The sequence below is a fragment of the Tauraco erythrolophus genome, chromosome 3, assembly GCF_009769465.1.
Source record: "Tauraco erythrolophus isolate bTauEry1 chromosome 3, bTauEry1.pri, whole genome shotgun sequence".
NCBI lineage: Eukaryota > Metazoa > Chordata > Aves > Musophagiformes > Musophagidae > Tauraco > Tauraco erythrolophus.
In genome coordinates, this window is record NC_141467.1 from 91,649,508 (window position 1) to 91,675,497 (window position 25,990).

Genomic DNA, 25,990 nt, shown 5'->3' on the forward strand with positions numbered 1-25,990 from the left:
GGACGGCCGGGGGAGAAGCCCGCCTGGGCTGTGAGCAAGTTTCGCCTCCCGCGCCGGGATCAGCGGACCTGTTGCTCTATCTTATTTTAATTTTTGGCTTGGTTGGGATTTGGGGGTTTTTTGAGGGTTTTTTTTTTTTTTTTCAAATCTTAGAGCTCAGCAATATCTCAAACGGATTACACGGAGGAGGGGTTGAAGTTGAAAACCTCATTCATCCTCACTGCGGTCCTATTCATTGCTGAAAATAGGTGTAGCGTAGAGCCGGTAAGATCCTCCCCCAGCCCCGCTGGTATTTTGGGGATCTGTTTCGCCTGCCTCCCTTGGATAATGGGGATGGGAGGAGAGGGTCTTCTGCTCTTGAGCTGACAGAAGGGTAATCATAAATCACTTACCTTGTTTGTCCTTCTGTCCTTTTGTCATAGAGGGGCTCCAGCCAGATGTGTGGTCTCACGTACCGTTGCTCCCGCTGAACAGTTTCCAAGTTTGAGGTAAAAGATCAAATCGCACTTTTTCAGGGACTTAACTGAGACGCTCAGAAATAAAAAATAATTAAAAATGAAAATAAAAATACTAAATGGTTTAAGGCTATTCAGTCCTACTCATTTTCTCCCACGTGTTTTCACAATTACCATGTATTTGTCTTTCTCTGCTCAGTTTCTAGCTCAAAGTTGTGGGATTGGGTTTTTTTTGGGTATTTTTTTTCAAATAATAATAATAAAAAAAGTAAGAAGTAATAAATTAGGAGTTGGTTTCTCGTGGTCGAAGCTGAAGATCTTGTTTCAAACCCAGCTAGCCAGGAGCCTGGAGAAGTTGCAAGGCAGCGTCTGAAAGTTTGAGATGTACAGCATCAGATAAAGTCTCTTTGGTGATGCCTTGCTGACCGAGTAACTGTTTCAATGAGGTTTCTCAGCGGCAGCAGCAGCAAACGGGTAATATTTTCCAGACGTCTTTTTCTTTCCTGCTGCTGCTTTTCTGCCTCCTCCACGTTATGGGGTCTTTTAACAAGTGAGACTTGAGTTGTTTTAATAGGCGGAGGATGGGAAGAAGGAGGGGAGGGAACTCCTGTAAGGAGGAAAAAAAAAAAGAACCAACCCTGCCCATTGAAATGATCTCAGCCAAGGACCAGTCCAGCTAAGTTGCAAATTTTGCAGAGAAATGCATTACACATATGTTGCCATCACCTGATTTTCTCTTCATGCCCCGCAGTTAGGGGGAAACCCCCACTTTCCCCTCTCCCTACTCCCTGCGTCTCCAGGCTTGGGGTGTGGGACTCGTCCCTCCCACAGCCACTATTCGACTGGGACAGTTTTTGCTGCTGCTGGTTTTTATTAATAAGGGAATTGCCTCTATGAATGGATGAACTTTGCAGTTTCCAATCCTGCTTTACCCGTTCGCTCTCGGAAACATTTGCTGTAGTAAATACCCCAGGAAGCTCCCACTGGCACTAATACCCATGCTGCTTGCGTTAAAACAAGCCAGGAAACACCTTAGACAACTTAAGAACTGGAAAATTTGGGGGTTATTTTCTTTTTTTTTTTTTTTTTTTTTTTTACCAGAAATGTTCGCTCTCTGCTCTGTCGGCGTTTACAGCCAGGCAGGGGCAGCAGCAGTTAACAGCACTCCCCGCCGCCTGCCAGCAGCTGTACGGGCGGGCTCCTTCCCTTTGTAACTCCTCTCTGCCTCGAATGCGGATTCCCCACTTTCGAGCCCCCGTTTCCACTTGAAATGAAGTGAAAAAGGCACTAGGTGGCACTGTTGAAGTGAGAGGAGCAGCACGGAGGCCGGTAACACCCAGCGCTGGGATGCGCTGCCGGAGCGGAGCGGGGCCGGACTGGACGCTGCCCTGGCACGGACCCTCCGGGGAGGATGGGGCGGGGGCGGGGGGTGTTCAGCTTCTCATTCCTCTGTGCTGTTTCCTCAAGGACCACAAAGGTCACTGCTTGGAGGCGTCGAGCCCACAAAGGCGACCATGTCCAGACACCGTTGGGAAACCCGATGGTGACTCCTCACTGAGGTATCGCCCCTTGTTACCTTCTGGCATGGGAAAACTTTGCAGCGATCTGGGGGCTCCTCATGCACAACAGTTGGTGGTTACATACACTGAAGATTTTTTGGGTACCTCGGGGAAGTGGTCAGATTTTCGGGTGTGCTCAGTCGCTGTCAAGGGGAAGAGCAGCTTTAGGATGTGCATCGATGCTGAGCTCCTTGAGAAACTGGTCTGCCTCAAGCAACAAGTCTGCCTCTAGTTTAAGCCAGTTTTGTGGCTGTTTTAACCTGGCAGTGCCAGGGAAAGCAGCTGTCTTGCTCTCTTCCTGCTTTCTCTTCCTCATTCCTACCTCCTCACTGTCCCTTTCCCTATGTCAGAACTGACCTAGGTAAGAAAATCGCTGTTTGGGGAGAGGGAGCAGCAAAAAATGTAAAAACAAGTAACTTGGGCAGGGAGAAGACTGGACAACTGTGTTTGGCAGCCACCTGCTTTATGGTTGGTTAAAGTGCCCTTGAAAGCACAGCACCACTTAGTAAGCATGAATTCTACCAAGGCTTTCAGGCCTTCCTCCCTAGGTAGAACCATTTCCATACTTCAATCACTTCCAAATGATTTGTGTTACAGAACCTCTTGCAACAGGGCCCAGCACATCTCTCTCATCAGGCAAGGGGCAAATTGCAGTGCCTGCTCCAAGCAGGGCCAGAGGGCAGAAGGGTGTCAAGAGGGCTACTGAACACCCTGTCCACACTAGCCCTCCCTATCACCCAAATATCTAGTGTAAGCCAGGCTCATAACATGATGAACGCTTGTCATTGAGCCAGGCAAGGAGCTATCACCAAGCTGTGCTACCATGATGCGTGTAACCAAGTCCTCAATGTCTGTGTAAGTCCTAAAGCATGATTTCCTGACATCAGACTTTCTCTAGTGCTGCCAGAGGCAAGAGAGGATTAATCTCTAACACAGATGTCCCAAGTCCCTGCTTGAACACGGCTACCCCTAAAGCTGTGCCTTGGGGACCTGTTGCTGCCAGCCTTTCTCAGGCTCCCCAGGCACTAGTTTGCCCTGTCTTGTTTCAGGGACACATGTGTCCTGCACAGGAGACTTCACATCTAGAATAATTTCTGAAACTACGTTTGGGGTTGGGGGTTGTTTTTTAGTGGTTTTTTTTTTTTTTTTCCTTCTTTTTATAACCAAGTGTTACCAATGAACTATTTCAAATGAGCATTTGTTACAAATGAATTATCTCTTTTTGTGTTTTGCATTTTTTTTTTTTTTAGAATTCTACTTTTTAATAGTTTAAATTTGGAGGCTGCACATCTCCTCTGCTGATGACTGAGTATTACTCTGGAAATACACAGTGTCCTATTGACTTAATCGCATGCCCTTTAGGTTTCAACAGGGATCAAGAGACAGAGTCTGGTGAGGCACAAATCTTTGTGTCCTCCTTATATTACAGGGGCAGCAATAGCAGCACTTAAATCACACTGAAACTTTGTTTTAGAAAATGACATAATGGAAGTGGTGAGTCTCTCATGTCCACAGCTACGTCCTTCTCAGCCATAGCTCATGTTGTGTGATGGTGCTGTCAGAGCAAGCGGAATAACGTCGATTCGCCTACCAGGAAGGAATTAAAAGTAGGAGGATATGATTAATGCCAATCCATGCAGTATTATAGAAAACAGATGTAGATGTGTTTCATTGGAAGTATACCACATCTACAGTTATATGTTATTTTATGTCTACATGGATACCATTATCAAACAATCTTGTTTTCTAATTGGGATTTGTAATCATGAGCAGTGGGGGCAAGGGGCTTCTTGGCTGTCACTGTCCACAGGCACACCAGTGGAGCACCTCTTCTATGAAGACAGGCTGAAGGAGTTGGGGTTGTTCAGCCTGGAGAAGAGAAGGCTCCTGGGAGATCTTCTAGCAGCCTTCCAATACCTGAAGGGGGCTTATGAGAAAGCTGGAGAGAGACTTTTTCAAGGGTGTGTAGTGATAGGACAAGGAGTAATAGATTTAAACTGAAAGAGGGCAGATTTAGATTAGACCTAAGGAAGAAGTTCTTCACACTGAGGGTGGTGAGGCACTGGGACAGATTGCCCAGAGGAGGTGTGGATGCCCCATCCCTGGAAGTGCTCAAGGCCAGGTTGGATGAGGCTTTGAGCAACCTCATCTAGGGCAAGATGTCCTTGCCCATGGCAGAGGGGTTGGAAATAGATGATCTTTGAGGTCCTTGCAACCCAAACCATTCTGTGATTCTATGACTCTGAATAATTTCAATGAACTAACCTGACTTCATTTTCTGATGAGGCAATGTATTTATTTGACAGAGGTCAGACAAAATATAACCTGGAGACAGTTTGACATAGACTATGATTAAATAAATTAGTTAGCACAGAACAAATTAGGGGATGAATTCATGGCATGTTAGCCACTCTCCGGCAACTATCTAGTACTTGCTTTTATCCTGAGGGGATGGCTCCATGTGCATTTTTCCTGCCTCTTCTATCACCCTTAAATGTGTCAATCCTCACCCCCAAACACACCACACACACACAAATACACACATGTCAATCTACTCCCTGCTTGGACCAGGAGAGTTTGCGGTGCTTAACTGATTGCTTCAGTGAACTCATCTGTGTCAGCCACAAAGCATGAAAGCCATTTCCTACGTGCATGTTCGAACTGCCTGCTCAGGGTGAGGGGAGCAGGGGGATGTTCTCCGGTGGAAGCAGGAATGCCCTGAACAGAGCCCTGCGTAGCATTGCTGTCAGGAAAATGCAAACGGAGCTGGTCTCTGGGTGCAGCTGAGGTGGCTGAGCCCATCCACGAAGGGCTCTTATCTCACATCTTCTCTAAGGTAAGGATTTACACACACTCTTTTAGTGCAGATCAGCTACTGTGCAGAGCTCATAAAAAAGAAAAGCGAGAAGCAAACTGTTTGCAATGCACAGTTGTCTTCGCAGTAAGACAATGAGAGATAAGGATCTTTTTCATGTAACAGTGAAAAGCTAGAAGTGGGAGGTGGGCATAGCCAAGCTAGACAGGAGGCACATTTAATAATGGGCTTTTCTTAACAGTTGTCTGAACGATGAAGGGGAGTGGTGGGTTCCTATGTTTTAAAATCCTCTGGTTGCTTTTTTAGAAGCTACATTTTAGTTCTGTGCTGTTTAATGGACCCAGTACAAGAATAACTGAATGGATTTCTGTAACGAGGATGTCAGACTAAGTGTTCTAGCAGTTTCTTTTTCCCTAAGCTCCATGAAACTGTGAACAACTGGATTGACACATCAGGTGTGTTTGACACCTATTTCCACGTGTAGCAGATTCTGCTGGAAGTGAGAAAGTTGCAGAAACGGTTATGGGTGTAAGTGAAAGCAGAATCATGCCCTAAATTATGGTTTTATGGCAACTGAGAATCCACTTGTAGATTTTAATATAAATGTCATGGGCAGTTTGAGGCTTATGGAGACTGGGTGTAGACAGACCTAAAACTCTGTGGTTATTTTCACTATATACAGAACCGTTTTAGAGGCTGCCAGTGTTCTGGGCATTTAAATCCAAGATTATTTATAAGTGAAGCTTTGCAGGATCTGGAGAAAACCGCTGGTCTTTAAAATGAAATCACTCTTGCAAAATTGAAACTTTCCAACAATTTCTCTTTCATATAGCAGAGAAAGCCATAACTCGAAGCAACAGTTAAAAGCAGACAGGTTCAGACTAGAAACGAGTCATGCACCTTTGGATGTGTCCAGAATTCTTGGCTAGAATGGGCTGTGATTGTCAGCAAAAATGCACTTCTGGATGGTTTGAAGTAATGAGTTTTAATGTGTAACCAGCATGGAGCACAAGTAAAAGCGGCTTAGTTAGAGGTTTCTTTTGTGAAGTCTAATTTAAGAGAAATGACTTAATTGCATGCTTATAGTCTAATGTGACAGTAGTGAGAGCTCATTTTAGAATGACTCAATGATATTTTTAATTAGCAGCATTATATTCTGTGTTGGGTCCATAGATAACACCACATAAAACAAAGAGCACATGCAATTGAAAGATAGATCTACAAACAATGACTATGCTAGTAAACTAAACTGACCAGAGCCAGGCAGCTCGAGGTCGGCACACGTTCATTCACACCATTTCACTGCTGCCAAGCTCCTGGCAGGGCTGATCCTGACCAATCTGGAGAGCCTGACCATCCCTGAAGAGGACCAGCTCCCCACATGGGAGGATGTTGGGGCTCTCACCTCTGACAGGCTGCTCACATGATGGGGACATACTCCTGTTCGTTTCCAGCCCCCTTCAGATGAGAGAGCGGTCGTGGACTGACTCTTAAATGAGCATTGATGGCTAAACAAACACCCCCCCATTGCATCGTCCTGTGTTTTAGTGAGTGGCTTTTCACCACCATGGCTGGAGGACAGAACAGTGGTCTGGCTAGAAAAATATCCTCAGTGCTCCTGGCATGTGCCTGTTTCTGGAGGTTAAACATACCTTATACTACTGATTTTATTAACCTTTTGGAGTAATCCTCTGCATCTCGAACAATGAACAATCGTTTGTGCAAGCAAACAAACGATTTAGCGTAATGCTCTGATATGGTGATTTAAACAGGGATTTCTGCAAACACTCATGTTCTGTGACCATGTGGTAAAAAGTGCCACCCTCCATCTGCCATCCAGCTGGAACTCAGGGTCCTGCTGGACATGACACTCAACAAGTCTCTGGTCTACCAGTAGTTACCAGAGAGAGAGCACTGTCCTCCCATGGCATTTATTGTCACCTGCAGAGGTCTCAGCTTTCTGAGGTGAATTTTTTATTTTTTTTCCCTTTTGAATACACTCATCTGACAGCATGTCAGGCTATGTCTACTGCACCAAACCAGGCAGAACCAGCTGCAGGCTCCAGCCCTGTCGTGAGAACACAAACCATAACATGACCCTTCAGGACCGGTGGACAGACTCTAATTAATTTAATTTACTGAGATAGACACAGGCTTTGTTTTAGGCATATGATTGCTGGGACTTGAGTTATGGCAGCTTAAGATTGTGCGGCCCATCACTTGACCCAATCAAATGCACTTGTCCAGGCCATGCTAACCTATATTTTTGTGTAAATCTTTTAGTTTTGTTTTGTTGTGTTGTTTTTTGTTTTTGTTTTTTGTTTTTTCAGTGGGTTTGACTTTAGCATATGCTGTGAATCATCTCAATTGTGGTGGCTGGGTATGCAGTGTGAACTCAATCGTATTCAGTCCTACCTACATGCAGCAAACATTTGGCAGATTCCAGATTACAGCAGAGATGAGACCTTTTAACACAGATGCATTAAGGGTCTTAGCCCCTCTGCTAGTCCTGCTAGGTTCACGAAGCCCTGATAGGCTCATTTCTCTTGCTCTTCCCTCTCCTATCCACAGCACTGATGGATTGATTCACCCTGCATATTGCAAGGAATAATAAATGCATTCATGACTTTAAGGCCAAAATCAAGAGTATAGATATATGAAGAAGGACTGATAAAATCTCCTCACAAAATCTCTGGATTTTGTGGCATTGCTTAGTACTTCAGCTTGCTACTTCTTTCTGATTCCCTTTCTTTAAAACATCTTTGCAGAAAAGTACCACCAAAAAAATCTATGCCACTTTCTATCAAGATATCATTGAATGGGCAGTTACATTGGAAAATGAGAGCACAGCATAATTTCTTGATATGCTCACATAAGGACATTACCAAAGGATTCTCTCTCCCCCATTTTCTGCAGATTAATATTAACTGATGTTAATTATTATTAATGATGAATTTACTCAATGAACACATTTTTGAAAGAAAAATGCAAGATGTTTAGCTACAGCGATGACATACAAGGCATAAAGTTCACATCCTTGGTTTGTAGATGACTGGGTAAGCCTGAAACACTGAGGGACAGTGTCTTGATTTGATTTCTGATGTGAGTACACTGGAGATTGAAGCCACTGCAGGAGCATAAATCTCTAACTGCTGTCTCTGACTCCAAGTGTATTCACTTCGAGCAGATCCATTTTGCCGGCTGGCTTTTGGCCAAATCTGTCACAGGGAAGAATCTTGTTGTAATGCAATAGCATCCTGACTCTGCAGGATGCTGTTTGATCTTGCCTATATAGATGGGGCTAAGCCATGCTATGACGGCATTATGGCAATGTGCTGCAGCCCTTTGAAGATCGGGGGTTTTCTTCATCTATATGAGTTGTGCTCCTCACTAGGAGGAGACCCATCCTGAGTGGAGGCAGAGAAATCATGGGAAAAGCAGAACTAGATTAGGGGAGAGCTTCTCATAAATCTCTGCTGTCAAGAGAAAATTTTGCCGATGCCCTGTGCGTGCTGGTCCAAGGGAAGTCACAGCTAACAGACATTCCTTTCCCCACTTGCCTTCCAGACTCATTTGCAGGGTCCTTTGAACCCACAGCCTGTCTCCTCCTGGTTCTCTGAAACAACAGCCGGTGGCTTTTCCCAGCAGCCACCCTCTGGTGTCCCCAGCTCAGTGATATCACAAGACTTTCTCTCTCCTGGGACCTGGTACAGAAGGAATTTGTCACCATCCCTTAGTTACGAGTCCTTGTAACAATGGAAAAAAGAGGGACGTTACTTGCTTCTTGCGTTCAAGAAATGCGGGCATCGATGTGAATGTAAAGAAGTGATTTGTAAAAGCAGGCGAACACCAGTCGTTGCAGAGACCTATAACATTTTTACTGCTTCCTCAGGAAGTGCAGAGCCGTTCCTGAGGGGCTTTGCCTGCTCAAGCTCAGATCCAGACCCCAGCTAAGGATATCTCCATAGCATCTGTGCACCAACGCTCACGGTCCATAACAACAGGGTGCCACCTCACCCCTTCCTGAGGTTTGATTGTTGTTTCTAGAATGGAGCAATGGAAAAACAAAACCTCAAATCCTTCTTCTCAAAGCTACCTTTATCTTGTATCCTGCTTTTGAGTTTGCTTAGCTGCTCTAGACTCTCTCTTACGGGGGAAGTAAAGGGCCATGTGTTTCAGTGAACCGGCAGTGTTTGCTTTCCAAGATGTAGATTTGTGCCTTTTAGCCCTATTTCAGACAAACATTGTTATCTTATTTTAAGCTTGAAGATTCAGGAGGCGATATCACATGTTCCCCATAGGAGGTAGCAAAGGCATCAGAAACACCCACCTGCATATTCAAAGGGAGTTTGTAGGTGCACACAAGAGCTGAGGAGGCTTGGAGCGATGGTAACTCATGCGTGAGTGCCTGTGGCCTCGGAGGGGCTTTTCAGTCTTTCGCCTCTCCTGAGGCTTTAGCTTTTTGCACATCACCAACTCAATGTTGCAAAGGGTTTGCCATGCACTGGTGCTTTGGCAGCCCTGCACAGCCACAGTGCCAGCTCAGCATGCAAAGGCAGGGTGGTCTTTCAGCTGAGAGCTGCTGGGAATACCTGAGTTTGGAGTATGTTGTGGTGTGTAAGCAGCCTGGTAGTGCCTACTGCCCTATCATCTCTGTTAGACGAAAAGACTTGATCCTTGTCCCCGTGGTCTCCATTCATAGCTGAACAAGTTGGAAACCTGAATGCCAGCCTTGCTTTGCACAGATAACGCAAAGTCTCGTGTTGCTCAAATAACGGAGCGCTGTGCAAAGCAGAGAGAGACAAAAATGCCACATTAGATTTACCTGTGAAAGCGATCCTGAAGACAAAAGATCTCAGAAAGGTTAAAATTAAAATTGTATAACTATCAGTTTGTATCAACAAAGTGATGCTGCAACCATCAAGGTTTGTTTCCAGTCAAGCTTTGCTTCTGTGATGACTACTGAGGGTTGTGCCTGTGTTCATCTCAGTGAAAGGAATTTATTTTGGTCATTTTTGACACTTATTTGACCAGTGCTTGGAATACCTTCATATTTTTGAAACTTATCTGTCTCTCTGATTAATTTCATAGAAACTGGCATGGGAGTTAAAAAACATTGGCAGATTTTTAAAAAAAGAAGTTAGAAACAGAAGAGGTAAAAACAACTTGCCAGATGTTAAAGAGACAAGGTAATAAACACTTTTGAAGTAATACTCTAAAGCATGAAAGAAAAATGCCCACCACAGTTAATCCCCTTTGCATATTCCAATACCTTAGCCGCTTTTTGCCTGTGCAATGGAGTATCTACACTTTTAAATGCCAATGAAGTTTAACAGCTCTTAGTCATAGGGAGTTGCAGGGGATTAATAATGATTCTGGCACGGAGAAAATTTCCTTTTACAAGTCTTTTCATTTTTTTTCCGTCATTAATCTTGGGTGATCTGTTTATGTCTCCATCTTCTTTTCTCTTCCAGGAGCCAATCTCCCCCAAAGCCGTTCAGCAGTTGCATGGGCTGCTCGAGCTGGCCGCAGTGGGGAGGGAAGGGCTGCAAGGTGCCCTGAATCCTTATCTTGTGTCTGCCACCGGGAACCTCCATCTCCTCGGGTGTCATTTGTTTCATCATCTCCTGGGTGGCTGATCAAACCCCTCGGCAGCTGGGCAATGTTTCGCTAAATGCGAATCGGCAACCAAAACCCCCAAGGTGTGGAGCTGGGCAGAGCTAGTTCATGGCGATGTGTTATACTGGCTCATCTCTGGCTCTTTCTCGGAAACAGAGAGGAATCTTTCATTGAAATAAAATATAATTTTTTTTTTACTTTTTTTTTTTTTTAATTTTCTGTCTTCCTCTGTTTCTACAGAAGCCAGCAGCCCAACTGAATACTTCCCACGTCCCCCTCACCCTCCAGCTGTGCAGATAGTCACCCAAGCAGCACCGTGTGTGGTGCAGGGGTTGAGCTTGCCTTATGGTACAAACCACAGAAGGGGCTCATGGGCCATCTCTACAGGGTAGAACTAGCCCCAAGAGCAGACTTATGAATCAGTTCTCTTTCTGCCCATGTTTCTTGCTTGTATGAGCACCTGTGGGGCTGCTTCTGGCTTGGTATACGTGGTTCTCCAGGTAAGTCCTGGAGGCTAGGAGGAGTGCTCACCCCTCTCTTCAGAGCTGCCTGAGGACTTTCCTACGAGGATCCGCTGCTGTTCAGCATAGGAGCAGATAGGATGTGGAAACCTGAGCTCAGACTGAGGTCCTGAGAGTGTTCTTGACACTCTAGGCTGCTTCTACTTGGTAATTCAAACATCAGGCATTCAATGATCCTTTTCTCCTGGTCTCTGGTGTCCTTGTGTGCCTTCAAGCTGGAGGGACCCAACTAAGCCACTCTGACTGCCTGCTCTGCTCCCTTTCACCTCCACCCGAGGCAGATGCTGGAGGAAAGCAAATGAAACAATTCCCACCCGGTGGGGTGTCCCGTGAATGCCTGGCTCGGGTGGGGGAGGTTAGTCTGAAACCACTGGAAATGGAGCAACCTGGGAGGAATCTACTTCGTCACACAGTTGCTATTGCCTAACATGAGCTTTGCACAACACCGTAATTGGTTCCAATCGACTCATGGCAGAGCCCCTGCAAGGGAAAGTTCACGTCAGGAAGGGCGTGTGGTCCTACTGCGGAGGACGCCGCACTTCAGAGATCTTCAGCTGTCAAGAAAGCTGGGAAGAGAGCAGCAAGAGGCGATTCGCCACCGAGTGTTACAGAGAGAGCTTTGAGCCAGTCGGAGTGAGGAAATACAGCCAGATTCCTGTCTCTCCAACTTACATGGAGAGATGCTTTTTTGTCCAGAGAGGGCACTCTTATTGCAGATATATTAAGAGGTCTGCAGAATGAGTGGTAACACGGCCGATTGTAAGCTATTAACAATATTCACCAAGAGCATTTCTTACCTCTGCTCTAAGCTGTGAATGTTTTATGAGCTCAAGTCAATTGCGTTTAGAAAGATCCAAAACCTGGCAAAAACAGTCACACTTCTCTCTTTGTTCGGTGTTACTGGCCAATAACATTAGCAACGCACAATATCATAGCCGTTATAAAGTGAATAAGTAACAACATAAATATGAAGGTGGCATGAATTTGGTCTTTATTCACACAAGGGAGCATTAGGATTTACTCATTCTTGGCCTGGATCTGTTGTAGCTCTACTTAAGCTGGCTTAGCCAGAGTGAAACCAGGTTCGAAGCAGCTTTGCTCAGTGTATACCATGATTCCCATATAGCTATAATGTAACACCTCTAAGTCAGATGAGTTTTGAGCCATAGGATTGTTTTGCACAAGAGCTGTGCTTTCTGATACTACTCTTTCCAAGGATCTATAATATCAGTGGGATAGCTCGCTTTGTCTTTCTTTCTTTCTTTCTTTTTCTTTCTTTCTTTCTTTCTTTCTTTCTTTCTTTCTTTCTTTCTTTCTTTCTTTCTTTCTTTCTTTCTTTCTTTCTTTCTTTCTTTCTTTCTTTCTTTCTTTCTTTCTTTCTTTCTTTCTTTCTTTCTTTCTTTCTTTCTTTCTTTCTTTCTTTCTTTCTTTCTTTCTTTCTTTCTTTCTTTTCTTTCTTTCTTTCTTTCTTTCTTTCTTTCTTTCTTTCTTTCTTTCTTTCTTTCTTTCTTTCTTTCTTTCTTTCTTTCTTTCTTTCTTTCTTTCTTTCTTTCTTTCTTTCTTTCTTTTTCTTTCTTTCTTTCTTTTTCTTTCTTTCTTTTTCTTTCTTTCTCTCTTTCCTTCTTTCCTTCTTTCTCTTTCTCTTTCTCTTTCTCTTTCTCTTTTTCTTCCTTTCTTCCTTTTTTTTTCTTTTAACTGATTTATATGTGAAAGAGGCAGTGCCCTTTTATTTTCTGTCCTTTTTGCTACAGCTCACTGACTGCTGCCCTTTTTTCCCAGCCTTGTAGTATTTCCTCACTTCACTCCCTTCCCCCAGTCTGCCACAGCGTCGGTGATAAACAAAACTACTGAAATCTGAGCTTTCTGGCTAGAGAAGATGAAGAATGAGAGGAGGAGATAGTAATTAAACCCTCCCCCATATTACTCATGCAAAGGAATTGTCTTTGAACACCACTTCATCCTCGGAGCTGCTCTGAGTTCAAAGAGAAAGTCGAGTTGTCATTCTGGGGCTGCAATCTAATCATGGTGTCCCCCTTTGATTTAAAATTCTTCTTAAGAAGTGGCAAATGCCTCTACCCATCTATTCTTTTATATTTCATTTTTATTTTTTGGTCCTGAGAATGTGGTGCTTGGTGTTTTGGTGTTTTTCCTGTAATGCAGGGTTTTATCATCCAAGTTAGGCTTGTTCCTGTCACTGGCTATCATTTAAGAGATCCAAGCCTTTGGTAGTATCAAGAACAGAGAAATACTGCTCTCTGTATCTATAGACAATTCTCTATATCTCTACATACATGATAAGAAAGAAAAGCTCTCCAAGAGTCTCCATCTTTCAAGGTATTTCCAGATTCATGCTTTAAGAAGTAATTTTGATATAACTGATGCTTCCTGGGACAAACATCTACCATCTACCTGGATAAATCTATCATTTTTAATCTCTTGGCAGGTAAGGAACACTGAATGGGTTTCTTCATCCTTTTCCTGCCCTGTTTCTTATAAGGAAGCCCAGAAAAACACCTCTAAATATCAGTCCAGTTTCATACTTATAATAAACGCTACCTCTCACATGGATATATGCTCACACACTTGCACACACATTTAACCTCTTTTATGTTATTCGTCATGAGGGCTGCTCTACATCATTGGCTGGAAGCAGACAAAAATCACCCATTATGGTTTCTGAGATTTTCAAGTGAAAGCTCAAGTGTTACTCAAGAGCATGGGTGAGATAGGGCTGAGTCCCACTTCCATCATCTGCCTTTCAGCTAACATCTTCCCTTGGTGTTAGCATTTATTAGGCCTGCTCAGAGCACACTTACTTGTATGAGGTGCTCCTGCAGATTCTTGCAGAGTTTAGAGTATGCAGATGAGTATAGGCAAAATTAAGATACGGTCATTGTAGGCTGGGATGTTTCTGAGCACATGCAAGTGAGTTGCACAGGGAATTTTAGCTCCTTGGCAGTGTAATGGTGCTGGAGAGTTGCCTATCCAAATGTAAGCATGAATACCTGGGCTGAGGTACTTGACTCTGTATGTCCCACCTGAGGCAAGATTTCAGGACATCTGAATCTTGTCCTTTGATTGTAATATACAATAAGGCAATAAGATTTGATCTTCTTTTGTGGATCTATGTAAGGATAATAAAAACCTTAAGGCCAAGATCAATTATAATGATAGTAATGGCATAAAACAAACTTTTTCATCAGTTTAAAGGGTTCAACACGTGGCTTTATTTCAAAAGCACCTAACGCTAGTAGCTGCCTTCCAGCCCATATAGCTCTGCTCAGTATGCATACTTAAAAAAAATTCTTACTACTTCTTTAGATGTCTAAATATACACCTGACACCCTGGTACACTTATTTTTGACATCTTGGCTTAGATTTTTTAGTTCTAACATTTGTAGATGTAGAGTTACGGAAAAGTGATAGCTATTTTAATCTATATCAGGTGAAACTTTTCCACGCTACCTGTATAGTTATAATTTCAAAAGCTGCTTTGTAGTTTTGGCACGTACTTCTCATGTTTGAGTTCATCTCTCCTAACTTTGTATGTCTAAGTATTAGGTGCTGAGTCTAAGATGGTCACTTAAACTCTCCCTCATTATTCAATAGAGAAATGTAGACACTGCTGACGACTGTTCATCCCTTCCTAAGGTTTTTTAGATGAGTGTTTCATGAGAAAACTTGGGTGATCATTTAAAGAAAGTGCCTAATTCTTAGGCAGCTAAGATAAGTGAGAAAAAGCCTATCCTTCAGACCTTAAACCTTGGCTTTCACAGTAGTCAAAACCTGCTTTATTAAAGATGACCAGTGAAGCTAAAATGCTGCATAATTATTATATAAAATCTCTGATATTCAGGAATTATAATGGAGGAAAACTGAGAAGTGCAGATCGATAGTCCAGAGTCTGACTTGTTTCCTATCTATCTCCAACATGAAAATGGACAGACTGAACACAGGCTGGTTTTGAGTTAGAGCTATGGGAAAGGAAGAGAAGATCTGCTGAAAGATGCTTCCCTCCATCAAGACTGTGTGACTGTGTACAAAATGTTCAAATATACAAGGAGAGGATGTGAAGGAGAACTCATTTTGCAGCAGTCTGGTTGGGGGGTAATATTTATATTGTTTAGATAAGCCCCTTCATATAGCAGAATAGATCTTTTTCTCCTGCAAAGAGATAAAGTTTGACTTTATGTGTGAAATACATCGTAATTTGCAAAATGGGATGAAACTGTCATGAACAGACAACTTGAAAGGAAGAAGTTGTCTTCTGATAAACAGATGTGGGTTCAATTGCAGATGTTATCAATAAAAAATAAAATGCCTGACAACAGGGAAATAAATAATTGAACAATAACATATAAATTCACAATTTCTGTAAAACTAAGCCAGGCTGTTAAATCTCAGCTTCTGTTTCTAGGACAATCTTAGATATTGTGATTCTGTAGAAGCTAGTTGTCCTTCTCTTAGGTGATATTTATCTGCACAAAATGCGTGTGGAAAGATATCAAAGCGTGGTCTTGAATCTCTCTGTCATTTTATGTTGGTTTGCTTACAGACAAATTCAGGATGCCCTGACCTAATCTGAATGACATCAGGCTATATAAAATCACATAAATATCCACAGTAGAAGAAACAGTATTCTGTTCAGAATAAAAAAAACCCAAACCAAAACCAAACCAACCCTCTGTTACCAATACCCCAGATCTCTGGTTTCCGTTCACAAAAACCAAATGAATGAATGGGCGAGGTGGCTTCCTGAACCACACTTCCAGCATAAAGCACCAGCGCTGATTTTGTGTTTGCATTTGGCTGATTCAGTGACTCCAAATCAAAGTTGTGAGTCTGGTTCCTTAAAATGACCAACACAACTATGATCAGCAATTGCATCAATATTAGGCAACTTTATAATGATTTGATGTGGCTTACATCTGTGGCTAGAAGGCAGGGAAAACAAATTAAGGTTTTTTTTTTTCACAAGCATTGCTTTTCTTTTTTAAGAGAAAAAGCAATGTAAAGCCTTATATCAAAAAAACACAACCCCACAACCCTGAAACCCTTATCTTTTCAATTTTGTTTATCTGTTTCAAGAATACTTACAAAATGGCTAAATCTTATCATTATTTTTGCTGACATACATTGGGTATGTTTCCTTTGTACACCTTCATTCGTGATTGACACCACCATAAAGAAGAAAAGCCATTATTTATTCCTGCTGTTAGTGAAGAAGAAAATATCCCCTGATTAAAATAAGAAGTAAGTTTCACATTATACCACAGAAATTCATTGTGTAGCTTGGAGCAAGCGGCTCTAAGAGTCGTGGGGTTTGGGGCTCTTAATTGAGTTATTCATCAATATTTGTCATCTACACAATGAGTTTACCACCTTTGAAGTCTTTAGACACTTGTAGATTTTTGCGGTGAAAATCATCATTCTGGTATTGGTTATTTTATGAGTCAATGAGGTATTGGGAAGCCAATGTTGCACCACATCCCCATCTGCTTTCCTTACTGGCATCTATGATGACCTCTTGTTCTGTGATCTGAGGTCACCCTTGGTGACTTGCACCTCTGATGCCCGTCCTTCTCCTCACACTCCCTGAAACCTACTGTCACTTTCCTTCTGATGCTTTTAATTTCCATTTGATTTTTCTGCTCACTGAACTTTAGTGAGATATGTGTCCTTCACTGAACCTTGCCTGGGCTGGTAACAGAGGGTTGTGGGTATTTTAGGGTGCACTCTGATTTACACCAACTGCTGTATTTTGCATTTCTGTTTGTGACAGAAAACTTACCCCATTTAGTGGCAGCACATGGAGACTCGCTTTGATGCTGTTGAGTGTCCAAAATTGCTCAGTGAGAAGACTTCCTTACTTATCTCCAAGCATTCATGGGCTCCTAGGCAAGATGTGCAAATTTTAGCCACTTTGGTTCAGCAGTTTTGGTTCTCATGCAGTCAGAGACCAAGGGTATTGCTTTGAATGCTTAACTGGTAATAAGCCAGATAAACATAGAGCAGAAAGCCAATGAAATACTATCATAAATCTATTAAGCAAACACAAAGCCCTCTCTGACCATCAGCCTGGTTCCAAAAATGTGGTTAATGGAAGATTCATGTGTCAAAGAACTCCTGTTACTGGATCGTGAGGAGCTGAGATATTAGTGAATCCTGCGTCTTCCTCTGTATTCCCAGCTATGTTACTGGACCTCATATCCATGTCCCAGTAGCTGTAGAAGCCAATGAAAATTTTATTGAACGCGTGAGATTCGCTTGATTAACTTATTCAAAGTATGCGACTGCACTATCTTCCAAAACACCCTCCAGACAAGCAACTTGGCCATAGCTAAAAAATGTTCTTAAATGCACTTCTGAGGTCAGAAGCTCTGTGATATGATTGACCGATTGTGATAGCTGCAAGCATTGGTAAGCACATTTTGTGTGTTCTGGTGAAGGAGACGCTCATAAATGCTACTGAGGAGAGCACTGCTGGCTGCCGCTGCTCGGAGGAAGCCCCTCGAGGTTCGTTCTTAAAAGTCACAGATACACACTGGAAAATCCTTGATATTTATTTTTGGCTACAGGGCTAAACCCTGGCTTTATGGAGGTGAGGAGAGTTTCCATTGATTAGATTAGGGCCCAGACTTCTTTTTCCAACTTGATTTCTAACTCATGCTAGTCTCATGCTGCTTCCTGATGGAAGAGTTTTGCATTTCATATTCACCAAGGCTCAGAATCAACTTTTGCTACCACTGTTGCACTAAGTGAGTGATTAACATAAGTTTGATAATGACACACTCTGACTGTAGACAGTGTAGATTTTTATTCTGGGTAGCTGCAGATTACTAATCTCTGCAGCTGCCAATGAGAAATTTGTCTGCTAATAACAAATAAATTCTTCTGAGAGCTCAGCTTCCCCACCAGAAGCAAAAACATTTAATCAAATACATTAAGTTTCTCGTCTTCTTTTATTGCATGTATTTTTAACTTCTTGCCTCATTTCTAGGTGTAAAATAAGAATACCCAGCTCATTTCACCTTTTCTATCTGTAGATTTTCATCCTCAGGAAGAAATAATTCTCCAAGTAAGGACAGGCTTACTACCTCCTTTGCAGATGGGGAAACTGAGTCATAGGGAGAGGTGACTTAGGTCATCAAGCGGCAAATGGAAAAAACAGTAGCATAAACTGATCTCCAGAGTCCCTGCCCAGTTGCTAGCTCCCTTAAATGTCAGTCCCACAGGGCTTAAGCTAAAGCTAATGGTGATAAACAGGAAAATCCCATTGACTTAGATGGGCTTTGAAATCAACATATATACCCATATATATGTGTATGCTTCCACAATATCAAGTGATTTTATCACCATAATATCTTGACCTCATCTAAAAAGTGTTAGATTGCTGCAGCAATTACAGTTCCTGTGGTCAGTCAGCAATAACATTATCACTACTGCTGGGGGCTGACTGAGGGGCTGGTTAAACATAACCAGAGGAGAGTTTGTCCCATGAAAGACACCAGGGTCACATTGCTATAGATCTGAGTATTGAGCAGAATTCCGAGGCCTAGAGGTCTGCCTGCACTGGGGCATTGAAAGGTTTTACTCTGGCTGGAAGCTGCTGTGTGACCACTGATGGGATGGGTCCAGCTCTGTGGTGCACATAGAATCATAGAATCATAGAATGGTTAGGGTTGGAAGGGACCTCAAAGATCACCTAGTTCCAACCCCCCTGCCATGGGCAGGGAAACCCTCTGCTACACCAGGTTGCTCAAAGCCTCATCCAACCCGGCCTTGAACACTTCCAGGGATGGGGCATCTACAACTTCTCTGGGCAACCTGTGCCAGTGCCTCACCACCCTCCCAGTGAAAAATTTCTTCCTTATATCTACTCTAAATCTACCCACTTTCAGTTTAAATCCACTGCCCCTTGTCCGATCGCTACACACCCTTGTAAAAAGTCCCTCTCCAGCTTTCCTATAGGCCCCATATAAGTACTGGGAGGCTGCAATAAGATCACCCCGGAGCCTTCTCTTCTCCAGGCTGAACAGCCCCAACTCTCTCAGCCTGTCTTCATAGCAGAAGTGCTCCAGCCCTCAAATCATCTTCATGGCCCTCGTCTGGACCCGCTCCAGCAGCTCCATGTCCTTCTTGTGTTGGGGACTCCAGAGCTGAACACAGTATTCCAGGAGGGTTCTGACAAGAGCAGAGTAGAAGGGCAGAATCACCTCCCTTCACCTACTGGCCATGCTTCTTTGGATGCAGCCCAGGATGCGGTTGGCTTTCTGGGCTGCCAGTGCACATTGCCGGCTCATGTTGAGCTTCTCATCCACCAGCACTCCCAAGTCCTTTTCCTCAGGGCTGCTCTCAATCCATTCTCCACCCAGCCTGTACTTATGCTTGGGATTGCCTCGACCCACGTGCAGGACCTTGCACTTGGCCTTGTTGAACTTCATGAGGCTCTCACAGGCCCATCTCTCCAGCCTGTCAAGGTCCCTCTGGATGGCATCCCTTCCCTCCAGCGTGTCCACAACACCACACATCTTGGTGTCATCTGCAAACTTGCTGAGGGTGCACTTGATCCCACTGTCCATGTCTCCACAAAGATGTTAAATAGCACTGGCCCCAGTGCTGACTCCATGTCACCAGAGACCAAAGAGATAGCCCTGCCCCTCTCTGGTGCAGAAGCAACATTTTCCAGGAGGAGGTGAACCCTCGAGAGTTACCTGCCATGTCCAGCACTGGATCTTCAGTTCTTCCTCTCTCCTCTCAAATTTCTGCTCTCTCACATTCCGAGGTCTCCTCTGCTTGGCCATGGGACTTCCATAGTCTGTGACAAGGTCAGGGCTGGGCAGCATGTGGGTGGCTCTCCCTACAAGGGGAGTTCTTTTTGGGGGCAATATGGCACTGCATCCTCTTGTCATCTCCAGCACCCCAACCAACATGCATGCCTGCTCATTGTGTTCCAGGTGGATCCCACCAGCTGGATGGGATGCAGAATGTCCCAGAGCAGCAGGGAGGTCTCAGTGCTCTAAACAAGGCTGTATCACGTGGGATTCTGAGCCGGTATCCATTTGTCTGTTTTTCCCTCCCTTTAAGTGAAACATCACCTAAAGCATGTCTCCTTGAACTGACCTGATGGCTGAGGCATCACCAAACGTCTATGCTCATGCTTCTGCTGGGAATGCTTTAGGCTGCTCCTTGGGTCTGCTCAGGCCGCTTCCTCCACCAGAGCTTGATCAACGCTCCTCTAAGTATTTTCAAAAGGAAAGGGAGCAATAGGAGCTCCAGGGAGCCACACACCTTTTGTTAAATTATTTTTGAAGTTTCTCTTTTCCTGAATGTAAGCGTTCAAACCTTCCAAGTCATGTGGGTGCCATTAATCAACATTTTCCTGCCCAACCTGTTAAAACTTCCACTAACTCATCCTGAGTCTCCAATTTAAAGACATGATAACGTTTTTTATCCATTTTCCCCTGTAATTAGATTGTACAAACACTGTTAGTCTTGCTGAGAATGAGACCATCAGTAACAAAACACTCCATCAACTTCCAGCGCTTTAACACCATCCCCTTTTTTATTTTATCAGTCCAATGTGAATCCCTCTGATTAGGTGTTAACAAGCCAGACTATTTTCCCTTGATAATCCTCAAGCGCTATAAATATATATTCACTCCTCAGACATCAAATCACACGTACTGTAATGGTTTTTCAGTTTCCCATTCACTGACCCATTTTTATAAATATTTGTTGTTTAAAATTTCCCATGTTAATTGTTCATAGTGTCAGCAGCAGTATCACATCTGGGAAGGAGAAAATAGTTGTTTTTCAGGAAAGGAACAGCCCTTGTTTATGTTGCTGGCATGACACAAGTAATTTATTCGATATTTGCCAGATTATCCATACACAGAAATTTTTATGAATTTTATCAGTGATCCATATCTATGTGAAGAACAACTCATTTTTGCATGATGGGTAAAGCATCTTCAGTGGATGACGACCACAGAACATAAGAGAGTTGAATTCTGTTTTGTCCTTGGAAAAGACACTTCCACTTTCTGCACCTGTTGCTCCACTTGGAACGGCTGGGTTCTTTTTGAATCAGTATCTCTCACTGCCCTTCAAACATGCTTCAGACCTGGCAGATTCTCTCTTCTGGGGGATTCCCAAAACAGAAATTGGAATCAGACAGAAGCCATCCAGTAACAGAAGAGTCCTAAGGGCAAAAAAGGTTGTATAAGAACACAGAATATTTGTGTTTAAAGTTTGTATAAGAACGAAATTAAATCCTGTCTCATCATGAAGCTCCTTATATGGTGTTAAGGATGCTAGTGTCTCTTGGGGAGAAAAGGCAAATAATGACATTGGCTGGAATTGTGATCTGGAGCTGCACAGATTTTCTGTCAAAAAGCTCATAGGACTGTATATAACAAAGTTTCTAACATTGTCTATACCATTCCTTTTCCTGCATCTTTGTTAAAAGCTGTAAATCATTTTAATGCTGTTTTTTTGCCATAGAATTCAGTTAGTCAGGGCTGTAATACTTGAAATCCAGAGCTATTGTTTAACTACTTAAATGAATTTAAATATTTAATATTTAATCCAAATATTTAAATTAAATTAGTTTCAATATTGAATGCTGCACAGGGAAAAGTCTACACCAATATTTTTACCTTTCTGGATTTATATTACATCAAACTCTTTTAAAACTTTCCCCAGGGGAACACCACCACTACTCAGGAGCTCAATATAGAACCATAGAGTCATAGAACGGTTAGAGTTGGAAGGTACCTCAAAGATCATCTAGTTCCAACCCTCCTGCCATGGGCAGGGAAACCCTCCACTACACCAGGTTGCTCAAAGCTTCATCCAACCTGGCCTTGAACACTTCCAGGGATGGGGCATCTACAACTTCTCTGGGTAACCTATGCCAGTGCCTCACCACCCTCACAGTGAAAAATTTCTTCCTTATATCTAATCTAAATCTGTCCTCTTTCAGTTTAAAGCCATTGCCCCTTGTCCTATCACTACATGCCCTTGTAAAAAATCCCTCTCCAGCTTTCCTATGGACCCCCTTTAAGTACTGGAAGGCTGCAATAAGATCACTCTGGAGACTTCTCTTCTGCAGGCTGAACAGCCCCAACTCTCTCAGCCTGTCTTCATAGCAGAAGTGCTCCAGCCCTCAAATCATCTTTGTGGCCCTCGTCTGGACCCGCTCCAGCAGCTCCATGTCCTTCTTGTGTTGGGGATTCCAGAGCTGAACACAGTATTCCAGGAGGGGTCTGACGAGAGCAGAGTAGAGGGGCAGAATCATCTCTCTCGACCTACTGGCCATGCTTCTTTGGATGCAGTCCAGGATGCGGTTGGCTTTCTGGGCTGCCAGTGCACATTGCCGGCTCATGTTGAGCTTCTCATCAACCAGCATATCATATCAGACGAATCTATCTATAAATAATCATAAACTTTTCATGTCCACCAAACTCTTACAATTAGCACCCCATCAGTGCTAAAGTTTTTTTTTTTTTTTAACAAATGGGAAAAAGAAGCCACTTTTCATGGACAGCTTAAAAAACATCTAAACATAGATCTAAGAAGCCTAAATCATACTAAAAAGAATAGTTCAATTTATACCAAAAATAGAACAGATAATGAATGAGGGAAAGAAAATGAATCATGAAAACTATCTCCAGAGAAACAGTAATACAACCTACTTCTCTGACAACATGTAATTCTCTTGGCCTTTGTATGGAAAACTTTGCCCCCTGACTGCAGTATTACTAATTTCCTTACCCTTAAGCCATCCCGAACAGAGAGAGGTGTTGGTGTTTAGCGTCCTCTGTAAAGATTTAATTATAGAATCTGGCAGAGCTTTTTTTCTCCTCTGTCACTTTTAAAAGAGTATTTATATTTTCTGGGTTCTTCAGTTTTAAATTTAACCTAGGTACCTTTCACTGCCAGGTGAAATAAAGATAAAGCAGAGACAGGATCACCCAGTAAAGAATTATGGAACATGATCAATCAATCCATAATTATAGAACACATTGATGCCAATCAACATGATTTTGTGAAAAACAGATTTTCTGCTATTTCATTTTTTTGATGAGATCACAAGTTGGTTAATAAACATAATAGTTCAGATTAAACATAGGTACATTTATCGAAAGACATTTGGTTTCGTATCATAGCAGTTAAAATGTCTACATAGCACACATTAAATGGATTAAGATCTGGCCAGATGGCAGATTTCAAAAAGTGTTTGTTGATGGGGAATTGTTATGAAATGGATGTGTTTCTTATGGAAATTCCCCAGTGGTCTGTTCCGTGTCTAACATTGTTCAACATTTTTATCAACTCTTTATTTGAACAGTTTGTATTAAGCTTTGAGTTTTCATGATGCATCTGACAGAGCATCTGACAGATCAGTTAGCATTTAGTGATGTGCATGTTTTCTGCAAACTGTTTTTGCAGTCTGTCTGACTCCTCTATTTTTGAATCTGCAAAAGATGTTTAGCTCCAACTTAGGAGAATCTTTAGCTGTAATCTGAATGGGAGATGCATAATTCTGGTTATGCTTTGCACACATATAGTGTTCTTTATTTAAGGATGTTGCAGAACTGAAAAACACTAGTTAAGAAGACTGCATAATAATAATAATAATATAATCATCATCATCATCAAAGCAAAGTCACCAAAAGCAACGCTAGCAATGACACTTATGGGATAAGTCTGCTGATTTGAAGGCTGAGGAGACACCCTGAATACTCTCAGACAGATGCACCCTCGGTTGGTATCTGTTCAGAAGTTAAAGGAAAGAGTCTAGAAGAGGCTAATGGAATGGGATGAAGTGAGAATATTATTTAAGCATTTTTCTCAGTATTTGAGACCTTTTCTTCTACAAATAGCCAGATTTTAAAGAGAGGGAATGTATCATATCATTCTTCACACTGGGGAAAGAAGTCCTGGGCAGTTTTTAAGTTTCAGAGGACGACAATGGTTGCACTAAGGGTGTCTTCTGGTTTTGTAGTGAGGAGTCTGTGGATTTTGAATGTCACCAACTCTAATAGAAGAATGAGATCACCACAGGGATTGTTGTGAGAGCCTCCCCTGCAGACTAGAGCAGCAGCCAGCAAATTAACAGGCAAAGCATCAAATAGGTGGTGGGAAAGATTACTTAGGAATAAACCTTGTTGGAACAACTCCCTAAGAGTAATTAGCATGGCAGCTAACAGCAGCCCCAGTCAGCACGGAGAGCCAGCCACAAACACTGCCAGTAGAAGGCACTCACCAAGAGTGGCAGTAAGGGACAGATCGTTTTCAAATGGGGCTGTGGCTGGCTGTGAACACTGTGAGCAGGAGCACCTACTGCTAGCAAGGACCAGGGCAGTCACAGAGACCAGTCAACTGCCTCGGGAGACAGGTAGAGCTCAGGGATGACTCTGCCCTAGAATAACCATCCTACTACTGAGATTTGCCTGAGTCTGGATCAAAACCCATGAGTGGGGTGCAACAAGAAGAGGATGACCATGGCTGACACCAAAGCACTGATGATTCAGAGGTCTCTCTTAGCTACTATGAAGTGAACAGGTACCTCAAGGGGGAATGGGATCATGTTTCCTTCTCTTGCTTGACTTTTCTAGCTTGGAAAGATGTGAATAGAACTCAAGCTCACGCTATAGAAGAGTAGTTACAATTTAAATTTTATGTAGGTTGAAAAAGAGAATAAAAAACACTATTAGCCTCATTGTGCATACTTTAAAAGCAAAATACCTGTGGAAAATTTGCTTTCAACCTACTTACTGTTATCGGGTTCATATCTCTTTATTTGCACATGGTGCCTATAGCCAGTAACTCCGAAACTCTGACTTCTGTTTCTTTCTTCTGAGGAACCCTTGGCCGTGCAAGACTCAGATGACCCTGGTGCTGTCTTAAATGGGCAATAAACCCAAACTCAAAAAAATGCTTTTACTCATAAAAGTGAGGAATATCCTTGTATCAAGGGCATTACTTTTAAACAGAATTGAATATATATATATATCTCCAGGCAAATCTCTATTTTATTAAGCTGCATTTGGAGCTACCCTAATTAAAGCTTCCCCCTCCATGCTCCCAATTAGATATTGTGTTACGACTTTTTGCCAGTTTTACTCAGTCTGTTACTCATCTCTATGGGGTGTATTGTGAGACTTTTTGAAAAATAGGATATGGCACTACTTGAAGAAAGAAGAGGTGCCATCACTAGCAGTTTCTAAGATTTGCTGGAGAACTTTTAAAGAACTAGAGATTCATGTCATTAGCAATAATGATTTACACTTTTCGTCTGAAGATCACGAACTGATTGGCAAATATTAAGCACTTCTGTCTCACAACAACCTTCTGTCTTTGAGACATTCATCTGATGGACTTGAAAGATGAAATATGGAGAAGTGATGTGACGGGCTAGAAGGTGGTACCCTACCGAGAGGTCAGATCCATTCATTTCTGCTGAAGCCAAGAGGGATATAAGGGGTTTTGCAGGGAAAGAGTCTCCACAGAAATACGCCCAGTCTTCTGCTCTACTCACAGACCAGCAGTGTTTCTTCTTTGTAATACTGTTTTATCTCTATATTTTCATGACTGGACTTCAAACAAACCTCTGTGGTTGTGTAATATTTGTGTCTCGGTGGCCTGTGGGCCATTTTTCCTCCTGGCAATGTTTTGTCACTTGTTCTCAAGACTGGATTATTCTAGGAGCCAAACAAACAATACTACTGAATAATGGCAAACATCTCAGTTTTCTTCAGACTGGTAAAATTATGGGCAAATTCAATGCTGAGCTGCAGACTGTAATTTGCTCTCTTTTAAAGTATATGGAAAACTGCTGTGAAGCACAAGCTGTGAAGACCTCAAGGGGGCCTACAAGAAAGATGGGGAGAGGCTGTTCAGGAGGGCCAGTTGTGATAGGACAAGGGGTAATGGTTTTAAAATAGAGGGAGGTAGAGTCAGGTTGGATATTAGGAAAAAATTTTTTACCATGAGAGTTGTAGAACACTGGAA